General features: G+C 38.4%; 1 pseudogene; it reads left to right on the forward strand.

Moving 5' to 3' along the window:
• The first annotated feature begins 325 nt into the window (after window positions 1–325).
• On the forward strand, window positions 326–444 carry LOC126254035 (5S ribosomal RNA; annotated as a pseudogene).
• Window positions 445–21,542: the final 21,098 nt, after the last annotated feature.

Here is a 21,542-nt window from a genome sequence, read left to right on the forward strand (position 1 = left end):
ACGTCCACGCTGTCGCGGCATGCTACCAGTGTTAAAGACTGCGATGGAGCTCCGTATGCCACGGCAAACTGGCTGACACTGACGGCGGCGGTGCACAAATGCTGCGCAGCTAGCGCCATTCGACGGCCAACACCGCGGTTCCTGGTGTGTCCGCTGTGCCGTGCGTGTGATCATTGCTTGTACAGCCCTCTCGCAGTGTCCGGAGCAAGTATGGTGGGTCTGACACACCGGTGTCAATGTGTTTTTTTTTTCCATTTCCAGGAGTGTAGTATTTTGGAAGAAATATAAATTTGTATTAGTTTTCACCTGGGTGATATAGACAATAGCCAACGGCCTTGCCGCAGTGGTAAACACCGGTTCCCGTCAGATCACCGAAGTTAAGCGCTGTCGGGCTGGGCTAGCACTTGGATGGGTGACCATACAGTCTGCCTAGCGCTGTTGGCACGCGGGGTACACTCAGCCCTTGTGAGGGAAACTGAGGAGCTACTTGATTGAGAATTAGCGACTGCGGTCTCGGAAATTGGCATAAGGCCGGGACAGCGATATGCTGACCACATGCCTCCTCCATTTCCGCATCCAGTGATGCCTACATCTGTATCTACGTCTACATTTATACTCCGCAAGCCACCCAGTCGCGTATGGTTCGCGGGAAGAACGACTGCCGGAAAGCTTCCGTGCGCGCTCGAATCTCTTTAATTTTACATTCGTGATCTCCTCGGGAGGTATAAGTAGGAGGAAGCAATATATTCGATACCTCATCCAGAAACGCACCCTCTCGAAAACTGGACAGCAAGCTACACCGCGATGTAGAGCGCCTCTCTTGTAGAGTCTGCCACTTGAGTTTGCTAAACATCTCCGTAACGCTATCACGCTTACCAAATAACCCAGTGACGAAACGCGCCGCTCTTCTTTGGATCTTTTCTATCTCCTCCGCCAACCTGATCTGGTACGGATCCCACACTGATGAGCAATACTCAAGTATAGGTCGAACAAGTGTTTTGTAAGCCACCTCCTTAGTTGATGGACTACATTTTCTAAGGACTCTCCCAATGAATCTCAACCTGGTACCCGCCTTACCAACAATTAATTTTATATGATCATTCCACTTCAAATCGTTCCGCACGCATACTCCCAGATATTTTACAGAAGTAACTGCTACCAGTGTTTGTTCCGCTATCATATAATCATACAATAAAGGATCCTTCTTTCTATGTATTCGCAATACATTACTTTTGTCTAAGTTAAGGGTCACTTGCCACTCCCTGCACCAAGTGCCTATCCGCTGCAGATATTCCTGTATTTCGCTACAATTTTCTAATGCTGCAACTTCTCTGTATACTACAGCATCATCTGCGGAAAGCCGCATGGAACTTCCGACACTATCTACTAGGTCATATATATATATATATATATATATATATATATATATATATATAGTGAAAAGCAATGGGCCCACAACACTCCCCTGTGGCACACCAGAGGTTACTTTAACGTCTGTAGACGTCTCTCCATTGAGAGCAACATGCTGTGTCCGTAAGCTCAAAATTTATGTTTAAATGGAAAAAGAAAGCCATAAGGGGCATAGCTGAACTTTGCCCGTATGAATCTTGTCGAGATTATTTTAAGAAACTAAATATAATGACAGTGCCTGGCATGTATATTTACAACTGCCTTGTCTTCGTTAAAGAGAATCTGAGTAAATTTGACTTAACAAGAACAGTTCATGACCATAACATAAGAAGTGGACATACAAATAATATGCCATATGCTAGGCTTGCAGAGACATATAACAGCTACAAATATCTTGGTCCTGTCTACTTCAACAAATTACCTGAAAATGCCTACACAGTGCCAGTAAATAAATTTAAAACTAGTCTTTCGAGGTGGATCAAAAGTAAAGTAACTTGCTCTGCTCAAGAGTTCCTTAAGTATGTGACAAATGATCCACTTTCTTTATGAGAATGAACTATAAATTAGCTGCAAACTATACGTATGATACACTGTGCAACTATTTTATTACTTTCAAATAACTTCCGGGAATTCAGCCAGGTAACACTTTCAGCGACCGCCGATATTTCGGCGGGAGAACACCCCGCCTTTTTCAAGGCAAACTGCAACGGACAGGCGGCGTACATGCAAATTTAAAACCGCGGTTCTCGGACTTGTAACGTTCCCTGGCAGCACACACACTATTAATAAAATGAAATGACATTTAAATGTACTATGTACGCCGGTATGAAGCAATTCATATGTACTGTAATTGTTTAACAAAAAAATGTATTTAATTTCGTATAAAGGACATCGGTTATTATTGTAATATTTTCTGTAATAATATTCTCGATGTATTTATGATTGTAATATTTCTATACTCACAATGTAATTACGAAATATGTTAATGTCTGCGATGAAAAAATGTAAAATATAGCCACAGAGGAAAATAATGTTGTAAGATTACAAAGAGATATTCAAAATCAGCAGTAGTATAAAAAGCACTACATAATGTGCATTCTTTGTCGTCTTCCTCGAGAGCTGAGAGAGAGAGGAACCTGTGACGTAGCATTATATGAATGAGTAGACTTCTTTTGTCTGTATCTATCTTTAGCCGCCATTAGAGGAGAAATTATAATTATATTTAATTATTGTTATGGTCTAAATACATTATAATTTATCAAAATTGTGTATTACTAATGTAAATTAGCTTGCCCATGTCATCTATAATATTTCTTTAAAGAATTTTCAGCACTTTTAGCGATTATCGTTGGTGTTGCTGGGCTGTGCCGCGACCGAACGATTTGCAGTCGCGGCACATTTAAAAAATTGTTCCGCTATAAAATTAACCAAACCTGTAAAGCGGGAGTAGGTAAAATTAGCAGTGAATTACGAAATATTATTCTTTTACAGCGATCCTGAGGCTGACTGAATTTATTACTGGTTTTACATTTGTGCATTCATAGGCGGATAATTAACGTTAAAGTTGTTAATCTGTTGGTTCTTTAATTTCTAAAACAAATAACTTAAACGTATAGTGAAGTGTGTTTTGTGAATGATAATTAAACGTTCAGGTCGGCTTGGCAATATTTAACCATTTTATGCTAACAGAGACAGTCTTGTGTTCCATAGCTAACGCCGGGAAAGACTTCAGTAAATATTTTTAAAAAAACCCACAGCATTTAGAAAATGTGTGCCAAGGCCGAAATACGTAAAAAATTTAATTTAAATAATTTTCAAAGACATAAATGTTATTAACCAGTTAGTTTGAATTTATCAGCATGAGAGGGTTGCTAAAGTTCACGTAATTTTAAATGTGCTTAATTCTGTCTAAATGAATTTTTATTACCACACGTAAAAAAAGGGATTCTACAACAAAGTTCGTACTGAAAGAGTAAATAACAAAAATATTTAAAGCCATTTCTTCCCCATTTTCATCTATTCATTTTTACATACTAAATATTTTTATTTTCTCATCAAACTGGCGCCGAACGTGGGGCCCGAATAAGCGTTGCCACAAAATACCCATGAGATAATTAGGGAATTATTGTAGTCGAACTTTGTTGGAGAACAATTAATAATTTTTTTCATGTATTGCCTAACCAATATTGTGTGGTAATACCTGTAAATGATTTTTTGCATGAGAACACTATATACCCAGAGGCAAGCTGAAGAAAAGGGCTCATTATATCAAAAAATTAATTACCTACCACAATACCAGGGGGCAGCTGCACCCAAGATAGATTACCAAAAGGTAAAGCTACTGTGTAGTTGTCCTGTGGGTAGTAAAGTAGCCTCAGTGCGGTGTTCTCGGATCATTAGTGGTGTGCTTGTTGTTAGTTTTTTTTTAAATAACGGGACATTTGAGTAGTTAGTCATCGTAGTATATAATAAGTGTGTTTCAACAAATGACCATTTCTTGTGTGATTATGTCAGTGAAACCTGAGTGTTAGGATATTTAGTTCAGATTTTGTTTCTTTTGTTGACTATGGTTAGATTGCGTAGTCAGAAAAATAAAAACATGGATAGTGAACAACAGTTAGCAAGCAGTGATACCGAGTTAGAAAGTGGGGCACAAAGTAATGTTAGTGGTGTAGTTCAGAAAGTACAATGAGAGAATCTGGGTGCAGAAGAGCAAGAAATGTTGCCACTGCCAGCCAGTGATTCAGTAGAAAGTAGAAATACTGTGCCACCCGCAAGCACTAGACACGGACCAGAGAGTGGTGAGGTGTCAGAAGTGCAATCATTAAGAGTTATGTTCGAGCGCATGCTCAATTTCCAAGCTACGTTTGTGCATGAACAAGCAGAGCGTGACCAGAGATTGGTAGCTGAATTTGCACGTATGCAAGCAGAACGAGAAACTGAACGTGATGCTAAACAAGCAGAGCGTGATCGATGCCAGCATGAGAGAGACTTGCAGTTAATGCAATCTTTGGAAGCTATGCAAAGTGAGATTGTTGGTTTGAGACAAAACTATGAAACCATGCCCAAAGCGGTGAAAGAACTGAGCGAAAGAGTAGATAATATCTAGTTGGCTAACGTCAGTATCGTAGATGAAATCAGTGTACTGGCTAACAGGATGGAAAAATTAGAAATTGACACAAGTCAAGCAATAGAGCAGAAAATGTCAGAACAGACGAACAAAATTGAAAAGGAATTTACGAACTGGTTAGAGGCAAAAAAAAAAAAAAAAAAAAGGTTCAAATGGCTCTGAGCACTATGGGACTCAACTGCTGAGATCATTAGTCCCCTAGAACTTAGAACTAGTTAAACCTAACTAACCTAAGGACATCACAAACATCCATGCCCGAGGCAGAATTCGAACCTGCGAGCGTAGCGGTCTTGCGGTTCCAGACTGCAGCGCCTTTAACCGCACGGCCACTTCGACCGGCGTTAGAGGCAAAAGACACCGACCTTAATCAAACAATAGACGAGAAGGTGCACGCCGCGATTGAGGCCAAGGACTTGGGCTCGAGTGCGGAAGTGCAGGACCAAGAAGGGCAGTGCACACTGACATTCCGCTATGGCACAGGACTGTCGACCGTCGTCTTGCGGAGCTGGAAAACAGCTTGTTGCATGGCGACGCACAGGCGTGTGTGACGCCAGCCAGGTCCAACAATGATAGGCATATAAATACAGCAGTGAAAAATTGCGACTGCGAGACAGAACAGGCAACCAATGTTAGCGAAACAAACAAATGTCACTCCAAAATAGTGATTGAAGAAAGCCTGATTAAAAACCGACAGTTTCCTTTACAACGGAGAAGAAATCTGTTCACCCTGTAGTATTTATCAAGGGATTTAGAAGCATTTTGCCTAATGTTTGGAGTCATACACAGAAAATACAGTTCGTTATGTCTTACATACAAGGAGATGCTGCATTATGGGCAACCGAAGCAGCTGACAGTTGCGACACATATGAGCAATTTCAAAAGGCATTCTTGGCCAAATATTGGTCAACACGCATTAAGGAGAGATTACGGAAAGAGGTATATAATCCAGAGCCGTATTCTCCACGATTAGGCAATTTGCGAAAATATTTTGAGAAATTCATTAATAAGACCCGTTACTGGGACGAGCAGATTTCATCCCGGGATTTGATCAGACTTTTGAAATCACACTTGCCCATACAGGTAAAGGAAAAACTTATACACGTACCGGAGAACGACATGGAACATTTCTTGTCTGTTCTGGACTCAATTGACCTGATTCAGGAGGATGTTAAGACAGCCTCTGAACAGGCTAGAAGTAACGGAAACGGTTACAGAAATGGTCGAAATAACACGCCTCCACTAAATAATGGAAACGGCGGAGGTAACAATAGGAAACAAGATTATGTACAAAACGGGAATAGAGGTAGAGACCGGAACGGCAGTAGTCCGCCGGTGAACAATGACCGGAAAAGGAGGTTCGATGACCGATATGAAACAGGCCCACCAAGCAATAGTAGATGGAAAAATGCCAGGGGGTCGTGGAACACCAATACCTATAACGATGCAAACCGAACTTGGCCACAGAACCAGAGGCCCAGTCCGGACCGGCAAAACAGTGAAAGATATGACAATAACCGACCGCCACCACAAAATGCGCCAATTGCGCAACCGTGGCGGCCGACGCAACACAACTTACACATAGTGGAGGTCAGCGACACAGAGCAGCCACACCCATCCACCAGTAATAATCCAACAAACTAGATTCAGCCGAGATACACTCTCCATCGTCGGCTGAGGTTTGGAGTGAGAGCAGCCCGACACAGAACAAAACATCGGAAATCTGTATCCTCAGGTATAATGACGGGGTACAGACGGGACATGAATTAATAACTGAACCACCCACGTGCATAAAGGAGCACAGAGACAAAGTACAAGCGATAATAGAGATCAAAATTAACAATATTGATGTGCAAGCAATCGTAGATACAGGTGCTACTGTCAGTGTCATGAGTATGGACCTATTCCGAGTACTGGGGAAAGAAAAGCGTATGCTGACTTTTCCTGTGAACAATTGCAAAGTCGCCGGCCGCGGTGGCCGTGCGGTTCTGGCGCTGCAGTCCGGAACCGCGGGACTGCTACGGTCGCAGGTTCGAATCCTGCCTCGGGCATGGGTGTGTGTGATGTCCTTAGGTTAGTTAGGTTTAAGTAGTTCTAAGTTCTAGGGGACTTATGACCTAAGATGTTGAGTCCCATAGTGCTCAGAGCCATTTGAACATTTGAATTGCAAAGTCACTGGAGCCATCAGTGCACAGCGACAAATAATTAAACTCCAAGTGCGGGTAGTGATGTATATAGAGGGAGAAGCCATAGCGTGCTCGTTCCTGGTAGTAAAGGGTTTAAAGGTAGCCTGCATTTTGGGGGTAGATTTTTTGAGAGAAAGGGACGCAGTAATCGACCTTTCTCGGGGAAAATTAAGTTTGATGAACACGAGTAGGAGGATAGAATTATCCATGCTCAGATCTGAAGAGGTGCCTGTGCTTAATTATAATGCTATTAACATAAAATGTACTGTAAGTAGGCTGTTTAGGTTTTCTCATAGGTAACGCCACGTAGCGCTCTGTATGAAAATCACTGGCTGTGCTGCGTGCAGTCTGTGGCTGTTTTGCATTGTTGTTCGCTATTGTAGCGTTGGGCAGTTGGCTGTTAACAGCGCATAGCGTTGCTCAGTTGGAGGTGAGCCGCCAGCAGTGGTGGATGTGGGGAAGTGAGATGGCGGATTTTTGAGAGCGGGTGATCTGGACGTGTGTCCATCAGAAACAGTACATTTGTAAGACTGGATGTCATGAACTGATATATATAATATGACTTTTGGACAATATTAAAGTAAATACATAGTTTGTTCTCTATCAAAATCTTTCTTTTGCTAACTGTGCCTATCAGTAGTTAGTGCCTTCAGTAGTTTGAATCTTTTATTTAGCTGGCAGTAGTGGCGCTCGCTGTATAGCAGTAGTTCGAGTAAGGAAGATTTTTGTGAGGTAAGTGATTTGTGAAACGTATAGGTTAATGTTAGTCAGGGCCATTCTTTTGTAGGGATTTTTGAAAGTCAGATTGCGTTGCGCTAAAAATATTGTGTGTCAGTTTAGTGATGATCAGAATACGTAAAGAGAGCAATACCTGAGTACGTTCAGTTTTGCTCAGCTGTTTGAAAAGCAAATAATGTAAGAGGTTTACCAGCACAGCAATTCATTAATTTTTCTAAGGGGACGTTTCATATGTCGACCCTTAGCCGAGGATACCTCACTGGAATCTTCTGATTTTTTCCTTGTAGTTTCTGTAATTAGTGTAGCTATTGTTTATTGCTAGCACGTAATTATAGAGAGAATTTCCTTTGTAGTTGTAGTTTTTCATTGTGGTACAGTAAAACAGTTGTGGCATGCATGTACATTTGCACCAAGTATTTCGCAGCTGCGCTTGCAATTAACTAGATATTATTTTCAGTGCTATGTTAATGTGTTTTCTTATTTTGCTCTTCAAATTGTGCTTTTCTGTGTTGTCGTGTGAAATATTGTGACAATAATGGCGTGTGAAAAACGTAATACTAGGCTCCAAAGTAAACTGAGAAATGACAGTGAAGACGAAAGCAGTGTGTTAGCACCACCGTGTAATGAATTAACTAATGTTCAAACTAGTAATTTGGTAATTGTGCATAGGGAAATGGAGCGGACGGCCAATAATGGTGTAGACAGTGAAACAATTAGTGAACAGGGAAGCATTATCGATTGATCGGTCGGCAACAGTTCGCCTCAGGAATCCGAAATGACAGGACAGAATCTTGCTAATACTGTAGATTCAGGTTTTGCGTCCTCACCGTTTTCTCAAATAAGTCAAGACACGTTTTCTGCTCGTCAAAATGTGAATGTTGCCGGTGCAAATGCACTGCCGAAAAGCATAGAGGAACAGATTCCAGACACTAATACATTATTATTGCAATTAATGCAACAAATGAAACAAAATCAGAGACAAACACAGCAACAAATGGAACAAAATCAGAAACAAATCAAAGAAACACTTCAACAAACGCGTGAAGATTTAACTACTGAGTTACATAAAATCGAATCGAAATGTCAAAAAGTCTATAATGACGTAAAAACACAAATTTGTGAGCATTTCCAACCTATTTTTTCGCGTCATGAAAATGCATTACAGAATCACGAAGCAGCTATAAAGGAACTGCAAACTATTGTTCATGAAAATCACGACACCTTGCAAGCTAAAATTGACTCAGTTGCATCTACCGATTCAGTTACGCAACTTGCAAAAACTCAGGAAAACTTAAAGGACACAGTAGATACCATTTCAACACAAATGGACACTCTGAAACTTGGTTTAGAAAAACACACTGAGGAAATAAGTTCACTATCGGAGAAAGTAGCCGAACTTTCGTATCAGTTCACTAACTTATCTACATAGATGGATGATGATCTGAATGACACAAGACCTGTAGCCTTCACTGACACAGAAGAGTACGAACAAATTAGGAAATTCAAACAAAATCAAATTAACACGCAACACCAAAGAGAAATCCGGGAAGTACAAGATCAGTTGACACAGGTAACACAAGAATTACATATTTCAGAGGACACTCGCGCTCCAATATGGACATAGAAATACGGAACAGCCACAAAATAATAACACAGGGCACTTCGGAAATTATGAAAGAAATTGGCAAGGTACACCGAATTTTGAGATGGAACCGCCGAAACGACGTAATAATGACCGACATGCGACTCGCCGACATGATGATTTTGACTATAAGCTGTTTATTACTACACGTAAATTCAAAACATTCAAGAATTCTGGCAACGACATTCATCCACAAGCGTGGCTTCTTCAATTCTCTCATTGTTTTCCTCCCAACTGGTCATTAGAGCACAGATTAGAATTTATGTGTGGCTATTTAGAGAATGAACCAGCTGTAGAATGCCATTGGTCATTCACGATTGCCACAGTGAAGGAGAATTTTATCATGCCTTCCTCTCAGCATATTGGTCTCAAGCTACACAAGACCGAGTAAAACATAGCATCATAATGATGAAACATTTCGAACAATCTGAATTTTCCAGTCTTGTGAAATATTTTGAAGACATGTTGCACAAGAATCAGTACCTGTCAAACCCATACAGCCCCTCAGAACTCATCCGCATTTGCTTAATCAAATCGCCTGAACATTTATGACACATTATTTTGGCAGGACGTTGCAAAGACGACATTGAAGCTTTTCAGGGACTCTTACAAGAATTAGAATTTGACACTGACAATCGCGGAATGCAAAAACAGGAGCACAACAATTACAGGTCACATTCGTCACAATTCCGCGATGACAGAAATAATAAATGGACACGACAAGGCTATTCTTACAATGTAAATCGTGACCAAAACAGACACCACCCGTATGACAACCGTTGCCAGAGTAGTAATAATTACAGGGAAAGATCACCTCTCCGCAGTAATGACTATCACAGAGACATTCAGAGAAACAGACAATATGGGAACCAAAATAATTATTATCAAGGGAGACAGAATAACTTCAGACGCAACGGTCCAGCGTGCAGTTACGATTCAGGGAGAAATTCTCCACCACGTGACCAACAAGAAAGAAACTGTGGAATCTACTGACATGACGACAGACAGTATGATTGTAACGACAGACCTGAATTGCATCAGAACTGGCGGGATTGAAACAGGGCAGGGCCCTCTTGACGAGGTGAATTTGTAGAAGTTAGGTCTCAAAATCCCAATAACGACGCGCGCCAACGAAGAGACAATAGGCAATGACTCATACCGCTGTCAGCCACAAAACGTACGTATGAAACTGACGACGCAGCTGCCGTAGCTAGTAATTACGTAAAAATGGAAGACATTAGGGACATCTTACTCCAGGAACACGACGTAAAACCTAACAACATTGCATATCCTGTGATTCACATTACAGTAAATGACGTAAAATTTATGGCAGTACTTAACTCTGGCAGTCCCATTTCTGTAATTAGTGAAACAGCCTTTAGCAAATGCAACAAATCGAACGATTGCCCCACGCTTCCGTTACGTAAGATTAAACTACAAGGTGCAGTCGTTGGAAAAAGTGTAGATGTCCGCCAACAAACCACCTTAGAATTCTTTTGTCAAGGCCACAGCTTCTCTATGAACTTTCTTATTGTTCCATTATTGTCGACGGAAAATATATTGGGAGTAGACTTTTTGAATGAATACAAAGCAACTTTCACAATGCTGAAATAAATTTAGAGAAAGAAGATAAGTCAATAGCTTTGAAATTTGAAGATTGGCTCTCAAACCATGACGAGGAAATTAATCGGCTTTACCTTCTGTTAGATAACAGTTCGGAATTTTCTACGGAACTAGACACTAACAATCACTCTACAAGTACTGACAGGGATGATATCGATGGCGTATTTGATACTAATGAGTTAATTCAGAATAAAATTCAAACAATTGAGAATTATAATGACACTGATAGGCAGGACCTTTTTGAGATTTTACAAGCACATTCCACAGTTTTTACTCACAAAACAGGAACAATCAAGGGAATTCAATACCAATTTCGTGTTCGTGAGCATACTAAATTTTGTGTTAGACCATACATAATTCCGGTATATATTAGGGACCATGTTAGAACAGAAATACAATCTATGCTTTGTAGGGAAGCAGCCTACTCACGCCATATAAAATTCACATCAGTCTTTCCATTGTGTGCCAGCATAGTCCGCTGTAACTAGCTCTGACGTCATAAATGTTGCACAATACTTTAAAAATCAAGTAAATAACATGAATCGTTTCTAGCATGTCAGGAGTAATACTAAATCAATATGTGTTGAATATCAGTTCAATAACTTTAACCATTTTCGAAGTTTGGATGTTTTTCTGTAAAAATCATTGGCGCAACAGAAAAGAGCTTGAAACTTAAAAATTTATATTTAGATTCGTTTTTCATAATAATTTTGTAGATACAGTATTCTGAATCTCACAAATTAAAATTTTAGTTGAAATTCATGATTTTCTGGTTTTTGTCTTAGAAATTAAGGAAGCAAGATAGATTAAGTAGGCAAATAAATAAGGCTAGGATGTTTAAATTTAAGTAGAAGGGAGATCCGCTATAACCATAAAGATGTGAGAAGTGTCAACTGAATAACTTTAAAACTATAGCGATAGCGACTCTCCAAAGGACAAGTTCAGAGCTCGTCTACTGCTTGTAGTGTAATTAAATTAATTCTCTCGTCCAAAATATTTGACTTAGCCACATCAGACTTTTATTATGATTACTTACCTGTGTGCTGATTGCACATTTAAATTGAGAGCTTCATCGTCCATCAGCAAAGGAAGCAATGATTTATTCAATAACTTAAAGTGGTGCATTACTATCCCAGCAGCTAGTCGGTAGAGCGGATTTGATCAGCCGTTCCCTTAGCCGTCCGCACCGCGGCTTTATATGCAAGAATGCTGCGCGAGAGAGCTAGGCCCCAGTTCTCTCCAGACGCTGATTAGCGCACCACCTGTGCAGGGAGTCGCGTCGCGTCGGTATCATTGCTATAAACAGCCTCGGATGCCGTAATATGTTACTCAGGATACGCGTAACCATGAAATCGTTTTCGAGTGAAGTGTTAATTCTGGGATGACTTTAATGATGTATCTTCAGTTTGCGTATGTCGTATTTTCACGTGCCGCCATGGGACAGACATTCTACCATTATTTAGCGTGGCGTTTGATGAACATTATCATCAAATTATGGCAGCATTCACTTAAACATTTAATTTGAACAGTTATAGTTGCATCAGCGCATTAGACTCTGAACTGCTCTGTTAGTTGGATTGTGTGGATTCATTTTGGTCTGTGACTTTCAGAATATAGTGAACATTTTAGAGAAAATGGTTTTTGATTATGAATCCCAGACAATCTCCTAATTCCTCAGAGCTATAAGCTGTAGCTATAAATGTATTTCTCAGATGATGTGGGCACTAGGAATTCTAATTACAGGCTTCACGTTTTGCTAATCACTTTCTGGTTGCCGATATTGTAGTTAGAGAGCCAGTGTTGAGAACAGCAAACAGCATAAGTAGTAGGAACATTATATGACAATTATTCCACCCGCCGCCCCACATATGGTGCATCGGCCGGTAAAGAAACTGAGTAAAAGTGAATGTGATTTTTAAATATTCGGATTCGGGAGTGAAGTGCGACACACAACTGAGTAATAGAACAGTGATAGTGTTACGTGTGCATGTGGATGACGCAATTGGATTAACAACGCATGTGGATTGACGGAGCTGGCACTGAGTCTAGCGGCATTGCCGGCATCGCAAGAAGCCAGTTTTGCCTCACTGCAGTTGTCCGGTGGAGCAACTGGAGACGCACCTGCAGTTGCGGGCCACGCAAACACACAGCAGCCGTCAAAGTGCCGTCTGCAGTTCAACGCGCTGCAGCGTATCAGTAATCCTGGTACGCCGCGCCGAAAACGCCATACCTCATGCAGAAGGAACTAAGTTAAGTGAAAAGCTGTTAAAATTTTTACTATCCTGCACTAAAGGACTGTTGGAGATGGAATCGCCAGAAGAAACTGTGGTTAAACTTGAATCAGAACCTATGTCTGTTGAGGGAACTGTAAATCCAGACAATGGTTCAAGTGTAAATATGCATGAAAATAGTAATGTTAAAGTGAAATATGAATAATTGTCTCCTGACAGTAGTGTGAAAAGGGGCAATGATTAAATAATAGAGACCTTGTAGTAAAGCAGAAATAAGAAATTGATGAATTAAAAATGAAACAGTCATCAGAGATGGTAGAGTTTAAAAAGGAGAAGTTAGGTATGACTGGTCAATCAGAAGTTTCATTTAGTTTTGATGATTCTGGTGTTGGACATAGTTTTTCGTCATCTGAGTGTGATAAAAAGCCAGCTAGTGAGCACCCCAAAGATCCTGGGGCTATTGATTTAAATGTTATATTACAAGCAATAGCTACCAGTAATGCTGAATTAAAATCTGAAATAACTGAGGTCAAAAGAAGCAATGCAAAAATGTTGGCCAGTAATGCTAAAATGACAGCTGAATTAAAATCTGATATAATTGAGGTAAATAACTGGACTGTGGCCAGCCAAACTAATTTTAATAAACGATTGGAGGTAATGGACAATACCTTCAAGGCTGGTTGCAATAAGTTGAAAGAGGATCTGGACAGTTTGAATTATAAAATTGATTACAATCATGATGATATTAAGAAAAAGGTTGCTCAACAATTTTCTGAAATGTATAAAACAGTAAAATCCGAAGTTGCTGAGGTTCGCAAAGACTTTCAAATGGAAGATGCGAGGCTGGAGCACAAGTGAACAGAATAGATCGAGGCGGAATCTGAACTGTGCTCAGATAGGTTTAAAGATGTTAATATAAAAGTAAACATATGTCAAGTAGAAGTAGGTGCAATTAAAACTGATACTACTCATATTGTGCAAAGAGTAGATAATGTTGAAATGAGAGTAGAAAATATTTGTACTAACATTGCTAACATTGAGAGTAAAGTAGCTTCAGTAACTTCTGGTAATGGTAGTATACAACAAGTTGTAGCTGCAAACGCCGCTTTTTTCGGGTTTCGGCAGTTCTTGCGGTTCGATCCAGATAAAAATATCCACCCGCTAGATTTCTGGAACGATTTTGAAGATGTGATTCCACCAACTTGGTCTGAACGAGAGAAAATCTCATTTATTAGAAGCCATTTAGCAGGTGATGCCATGCGTTGGTCAGCTGATGTTATGTTGAAGTGTAAAACATTAGCGGAATTTAAAACAGCTTTCATTAATGAGTATTGGTCTAGCAACAAGCAAAATGAAGTGTTGAGTGAAGTTTGGAGTGGAAAACGCTTCAATGCAGGCAAGGAATATATTAAAGAGTTTGCTAGGTCATGGATTTCACGTTTGCCACATTTGGCGGAAAATCTGAAACCTGAAACGATAATATGAGGTCTTGAAGCCAAACTGCCATGGTATTAACAAACTAGAATTATATCTGCCCCTAGAGACAATCTGGATTGTTTCATTGAATATTTGGAACGTGTAGAGCGTGTTGCTGCCAATAAGGAGCAAGCACATAGTAACAGAAATGGTAATAACACTAGTAGTAATTTTAAGAACGAGCAGAATGGCAATGTAAACATCAGAACAGTAGGTGTTCGCCATCCTAAGAGAGGTAGGAATTGGAGAAATAATTATCAGAACCAACAATGACATTCAAATGACAGTAATTTTGTTCCGAACAAAATTATGCAGGTAAACAACAGTGCGGAAAGCAATGCTGTGCCAGTTAACTATAATGGAAATGAAGGAAACAGTAGTAGGCCGAGGCAGGAAAACTAGTTCCCGTCTATGAGGACACTGGCGCTCACCAGGTGGTTACTTTTCCTAAGTCAGTAATTACAGTAATTGGTAAGACAGATCAGAATATTCAGACTGAACATGTGGATGAGGAGTCGGTAGTATCTAAGGATACAGCAGAAATTTTAGATCACTCACAGTATTTAATAGATACCATGTTAGAGACGCTTTCTAAGTGGGAAGAGAAAGAGAAGGCGCAGCAGTGTAACGGTAGGGAAGAGCTACAAAATACTGAATTCTCAGGTGAAGAAGCAGAAGAAATTCATGCTTACATTTACGATGAGGCTGATGTGCTCTTATCTAAAGTGCCTGTTGTAAATGGTCCGCCTAAGTCGTTGATATTGCTAATTTGCTATAATCGCACTATTTCACTCCAATTTATGGAGCTTGTTAGCAGTTGATGTTAGGTTGGCGCCATTACAATGTATTGTATTGTAGTAATCGCTGCTGCTTGCTGGATCGCTCCTGTGTCTCGATGCTGATGCTGGCTCTAAATCTGGTTGTCTAGGGTAAACACATGAGGTCCCGTGTTTTTCATGTGCTTTTGATGATAAAGAACGAGCGAAACCAACACGTATGTAAACATCAAATATTTATTACTTTGGTGGCCATATTAACTCCACTGTCCACCAAAGACCATAACACAACACAAAGTAGTACTTCCTTTACATGTTCTTTGCATTGTTTTTCCTTCCCAAACAATAACACAGAAACACACTTCACCAAAGTGACATTTCGACTGCCCCACTGCCTCCGACTGCTTGTATTTATAACATTGTCAAAGAACTACTAAAAAGAGATATAGTTTATAAGTCACATGTACATCTGTTATCATAATTTGTGCAGAAAAGTTATTAATTTGCATCGAGTGACATAATTTAACATGTTATTAAAATGACAGACATTTGTTGACTTGACAGAATAATTCTTTGTTACAAAAAGGCCGTTTTTTAGAAGTTTGTCAACTGACTTCTCTAATTTGCATAAATAAGTAAGTAACATGAATTATTAAGAATTTCATTGGTTTTTGTCTTAAATAGAATTGATTACGTGAATACTGAGTGAAAACGCTCCTAGTGAACAAATAGGTTTCACTGGGTGATTTTTATTTAAGGAGATCCAAAATACCTAAGTTGGCCACTATTTTTCGTACTTCATATTATTTATTTAAGATAAACTTAGTGTTTTTCATGATGACATTTGCTGTATCAGTGATCAAGTGAGATAAACTTTTGTGTGGGTCAGTTATTCAGTATAATTTAATGGGTTGACTGTTTATGGAGACATGTTGTGCAATCATTGTTAACATACACAATATCTTTTCTATAATCATAAATACTCATTAAACTGGTTGAATTTGAAGGGTATCGCATACTTCGGGAAAGTAAAGCCTTTAATATATTCCGTTACAATACCCCCCTCGGGTAATATCATTTACAGAATGTTAATGACATTAGCCGACTAGGACAAATGTGTCAATTACTATGCATAATGTGTATGTATACAACGACCGTTACACCGTTTCAAAATGACTTTTTCCTGCAAATATTTTAGTTGTGTTGTTTCAAATGCACTTTGTGTTATGGCTCTCAGTATGACAGCATCATAAAAATATTTAGTAAAATATGAAAGTAAAAAAAAAATGTTAATCTTTGCTCCCAGTGAGCCACATGGAAAATGATCAAAAACAGACACAAATATATCACATGCGATTTTAAGATATATAAAAAATAAATGTAAATTATTTCAAAGTTAGTTCTCATTGAGTCACAGATTAATCAAGATAATAGAAGGAACATAAATATATTACATAGATGGACAGGTCAGATGTCCTTAGGAAAATATTGGAACTGTCTGCTAGTTTTGAGCCACATAAAGGAAATGAAAACGAACATAATTATAAGTATGGACATGATATATAAACACAAACACTAGAGAAGTCACATGTATGAATATAATATGCATTTAAAAAAGAGAATATTTAAAAAACTTGTCTCCCATTGAGACACATAGTCAAGATAGTACAAGAACATATTAATACCAAAATTGCACACTTCAATTTGGTCACAACATAACACAAACATCAAACTTGGTGAACATCTGATTAGCTGTAGAAAATTGTACACAAATGTTATGCCTAAGAAAACAATAGTAACAAAATGATGGGTCTTGCACAACAATTTTTACATTGTCTTTTATATTTGGTGCAAGTATGTCCCATATTCAACAATACAAAAAGAAAGTAATAAATGTTTGTCACCTTCTTGCCCATTGCAAGTAAAGAAGATATCACAATATTTAATATTCAATAGTGACAATAAAAATATAAAAACATTGTCTCAGATATCTGGAACTTTTCCAGGGTCTGTAGTGGTAGTTGCTATTTGACACACCCAGTGAAAATCTTTGCTGGTAAAACGCTTTACGGAAAATGGGTAAGTTGTTGTATTCAAACAGGGAAATGTGCTTAATCATGTTTATATGGTTTCAATTCAGTGATGTTTCTTAATCCAAACAACCTTCTTGATCTGGGAAAGATAAGTCTATACGCATTAGGATATGGGCTTTCTTTTATTTCAAATGGACAAATATCAATGTTTACTTTAACATATGGATAACCTAGATCAACATCTTTGTCTATTTCAGTATTTTCAAACAATAGATCATTTTCAATTTCTTTAGTTCCTAAGTCTAATGTCTCTTTCCTACACTTAGACACATCCCTCTCTGTTTGCAAAGCATTGACATTTAAACATAAACCTTTGTTTTCATCTGTTCCTCTTAACACTGTGTTGCCACTCAACAAATTATTGTTTTCACCCCATTTTTTATAAAGTCCACTACGGATTCTTATCCACCATATAGGATACAAGGTTGCACTTACCTTTGCTAATTCTTTCCAAAAGGCATCTTTGTTGATACAGTTTCCATAGTTGTTCCACAAAACTTCTAAAAACTTTTCCTCTTTTTCTTGAACACCAACATTTACATTCCATCCCTTTATATTTTCTTTAATATTATTCTTATCACCATTCTCATAGATAAGCATTTCATAGTTCCCAATAGGCAATAGCTTGTCCTCAGATACACATTCCCTAGTCTGCATTTCACTTAAATTAACCTCATTATTACCCATGTTTGTCACATCACTTACCTTTACCACATAATCACTTTTCAATTCTGCAAATACTTTTATTTCTTCCTTCACACTCTCATCAATAACATCACTTGATTTAGGATCATTATTTAAATGTCCCTCTATTACTTCTTCCTCCTCCTCCACAACAACCCCATCTTCAGTTTCCCCCTCTGTATCTGAATCTCAGCAATTGAGTCTTTGGCTCCATTAAACACATCGTCATCCCCCTTCTTATCAAATAAACCCCCCAAAATAGATTCTACTTGTGGTGTGTCTGACTTGTTATTAACACCAGTATCTTTTTCAGCCCAACTATGGAACTCTGCAATACCTTCAACTTCTGCACTTTCACTAACTACCTGTGCTTGAACACAGTTTTTATTAACTGTATCACTTTTACTCATAGTATCCCAAAACCTTTTATTAAATTCTAATTTATTCATTCTAACAACATCAGTATTTTCATGGTATTTACTCTTTACATTGTATCCTCTCCTTTTCCAGTTTCGGTTATGTGTTGTCCTGTCATAATATTGTCTAGCCCCAAAACTACGGACATCTAGTGGGACTGTCCACCGTTTCCCGGCTGGTTCCCTCGGTCTGTCCGTTTGTAGTTGTCGTTTTGTTCACTAGTTTCAATAAACCTCCTTCTATCTTGTTCTCTTCCCCAATACCTATTTCTATCATTCCTGTTATCTCTCCTCCATCCTCCCTCCTGTGTATTGTTTCTGAAATCATTTTCATATCTCCTATCTCCCCTATTTGGAGCATTATTTCCAGAATTTTCAAAGTCTCTCCTCCAATAATAATCTCTATTTGCATTCCTGTTCCACCCCCCATACTGGTTGTTGCCAGAGCCAAAACTTTGGTTATTTTCTCTTTCCAAGGCCCTATCTAATCTATCTACAAATTTCAGGAACTCTTCCATTGAATCGTCTGGTCCATGGACCAATTCCCACTGCAGTCTCTCTGGTAATCTTCTTTTTAAAACATCAATTTGTGTCATTATATCAAAAGAGTTATTTAAATGAGCAAGTTTTTTCAATTGATCTCTGCAAAATTTTTGCATTCCCCCTACTTTCCTTCTATACACTGTTCCATTTAGAAATTCTGACTTTAATCTGGCTTGTATGGATTGTGACCAAAATTTACAAATAAATTTAGCTTCAAACTCTTCAAAAGTATTCCAAGAATCATTATTCTCATTTGCCCAGGACAGGGCCTCCCCTTCTAGAAACCGTTTTACTGACTTAATTTTTATGTTATCTGACATTCCTACAACAAACATATCCTTACATTGGTGAATAAAGTCAGTAGGGTGCAGATTTTCACCAGGAAAGCATTTCACTTGGATGTGCCCATACATTGTATTTTGATTGTAAATCGTTTGTTTGGACATCAATGCGTCCTCCAATTGTGTATATTTAGCGTGTATATTTTCTACTTTTGTATCTACATTGGTGGTGTACAGGTTGTATTCTTGTTTAAGGTTTTCTGATGTTTTGTCTATTCTCTGATCTAATCTTCCAACTTCAGTATCTACTCTGTTGTAGATGACCGCAATGCTGTCTGTGTTAGCTTGTATGTTGTCATTTAAGCTTTCAACTTTAACTTGAAATTCTTTTCTGAAGTGTATCAACTGTTCACTAGTGTTCTTACTGAGAGTAGTTTTAAATTCCTCACACTTCTCATTGAGATGAGTACTTAATAGATCAAAATCCAAACTTAACTTATCCAGTCTATCTGTGTTTTCTTTAAGTTTCAAACTTACTTGTTCATTTGATTGTTTAAAATCCAACCTTAACTTATCCAGTCTATCTGTGTTTTCTTCACTTGATTGTTTAAAATCCAAACTTAACTCATCCAGTCTATCTGTGTTTTCTTCACTTGATTGTTTAAAATCCAAACGTACTTCTTCACTTGATTGTTTAAGTTGCGAGCTTATTTGACTTGCAAACCCTGCTAGCCACTCTGTTAAGTTTAATTGTTCCCCATCCCCTGGTTCAATTTTTACATTTCCTACGATCTCATCACTCTCAGGTAGAGACATCTTCACTATTAATTATTTTAAATGACATCAACAAAATACCTTGCTTTATGCTATGATGTCGTGATCGGTGTTCTTGTTGGCTTTCTTCACTTATATTCAGTTTTATCGAAGCTGAAGTCTTGATTGAGGAATTCCATTGACATAATCCAGACGTTAATCTTCCGAGCGGTGTGATGATAGTTTTTCGTAGTCGCACAAACACAATTTATTTATTTATTTTTGACATATTTTCACTGTTGACACACTGCACAAATAAACTTTTTTGGAATGCTAAGTACTTACGAAATTTATCGCTGCACTATTATCATCGATGCACCTAAAGATCCCGGCTGAGCCCCCACTTTTGTAGTGGTCCGCCTAAGTCGTTGATATTGCTAATTTGCTATAATCGCACTATTTCACTCCAATTTACGGAGCTTGTTAGCACTTGGTGTTAGGTTGGCGCCATTACAATGTATTGTATTGTAGTAATCGCTGCTGCTTGCTGGATCGCTCCTGTGTCTCGATGCTGATGCTGGCTCTAAATCTGGTTGTCTAGGGTAAACACATGAGGTCCCGTGTTTTTCATGTGCTTTTGATGATAAAGAACGAGCGAAACCAACACGTATGTAAACATCAAATATTTATTACTTTGGTGGCCATATTAACTCCACTGTCCACCAAAGACCATAACACAACACAAAGTAGTACTTCCTTTACATGTTCTTTGCATTGTTTTTCCTTCCCAAACAATAACACAGAAACACACTTCACCAAAGTGACATTTCGACTGCCCCACTGCCTCCGACTGCTTGTATTTATAACATTGTCAAAGAACTACTAAAAAGAGATATAGTTTATAAGTCACATGTACATCTGTTATCATAATTTGTGCAGAAAAGTTATTAATTTGCATCGAGTGACATAATTTAACATGTTATTAAAATGACAGACATTTGTTGACTTGACAGAATAATTCTTTGTTACAAAAAGGCCGTTTTTTAGAAGTTTGTCAACTGACTTCTCTAATTTGCATAAATAAGTAAGTAACATGAATTATTAAGAATTTCATTGGTTTTTGTCTTAAATAGAATTGATTACGTGAATACTGAGTGAAAACGCTCCTAGTGAACAAATAGGTTTCACTGGGTGATTTTTATTTAAGGAGATCCAAAATACCTAAGTTGGCCACTATTTTTCGTACTTCATATTATTTATTTAAGATAAACTTAGTGTTTTTCATGATGACATTTGCTGTATCAGTGATCAAGTGATATAAACTTTTGTGTGGGTCAGTTATTCAGTATAATTTAATGGGTAGACTGCTTATGGAGACATGTTGTGCAATCATTGTTAACATACACAATAACTTTTCTATAATCATAAATACTCATTAAACTGGTTGAATTTGGAGGGTATCGCATACTTCGGGAAAGTAAAGCCTTTAATATGTTCCGTTACACTGTGCAGGATGTTGATACTGTACTAATAGATTTAGGACAGGAGGTAAGTGAGAATGTA

Source organism: Schistocerca nitens, chromosome 4, assembly GCF_023898315.1.
Source record: "Schistocerca nitens isolate TAMUIC-IGC-003100 chromosome 4, iqSchNite1.1, whole genome shotgun sequence".
In the NCBI taxonomy this organism is placed as follows: Eukaryota; Metazoa; Arthropoda; class Insecta; order Orthoptera; family Acrididae; genus Schistocerca; species Schistocerca nitens.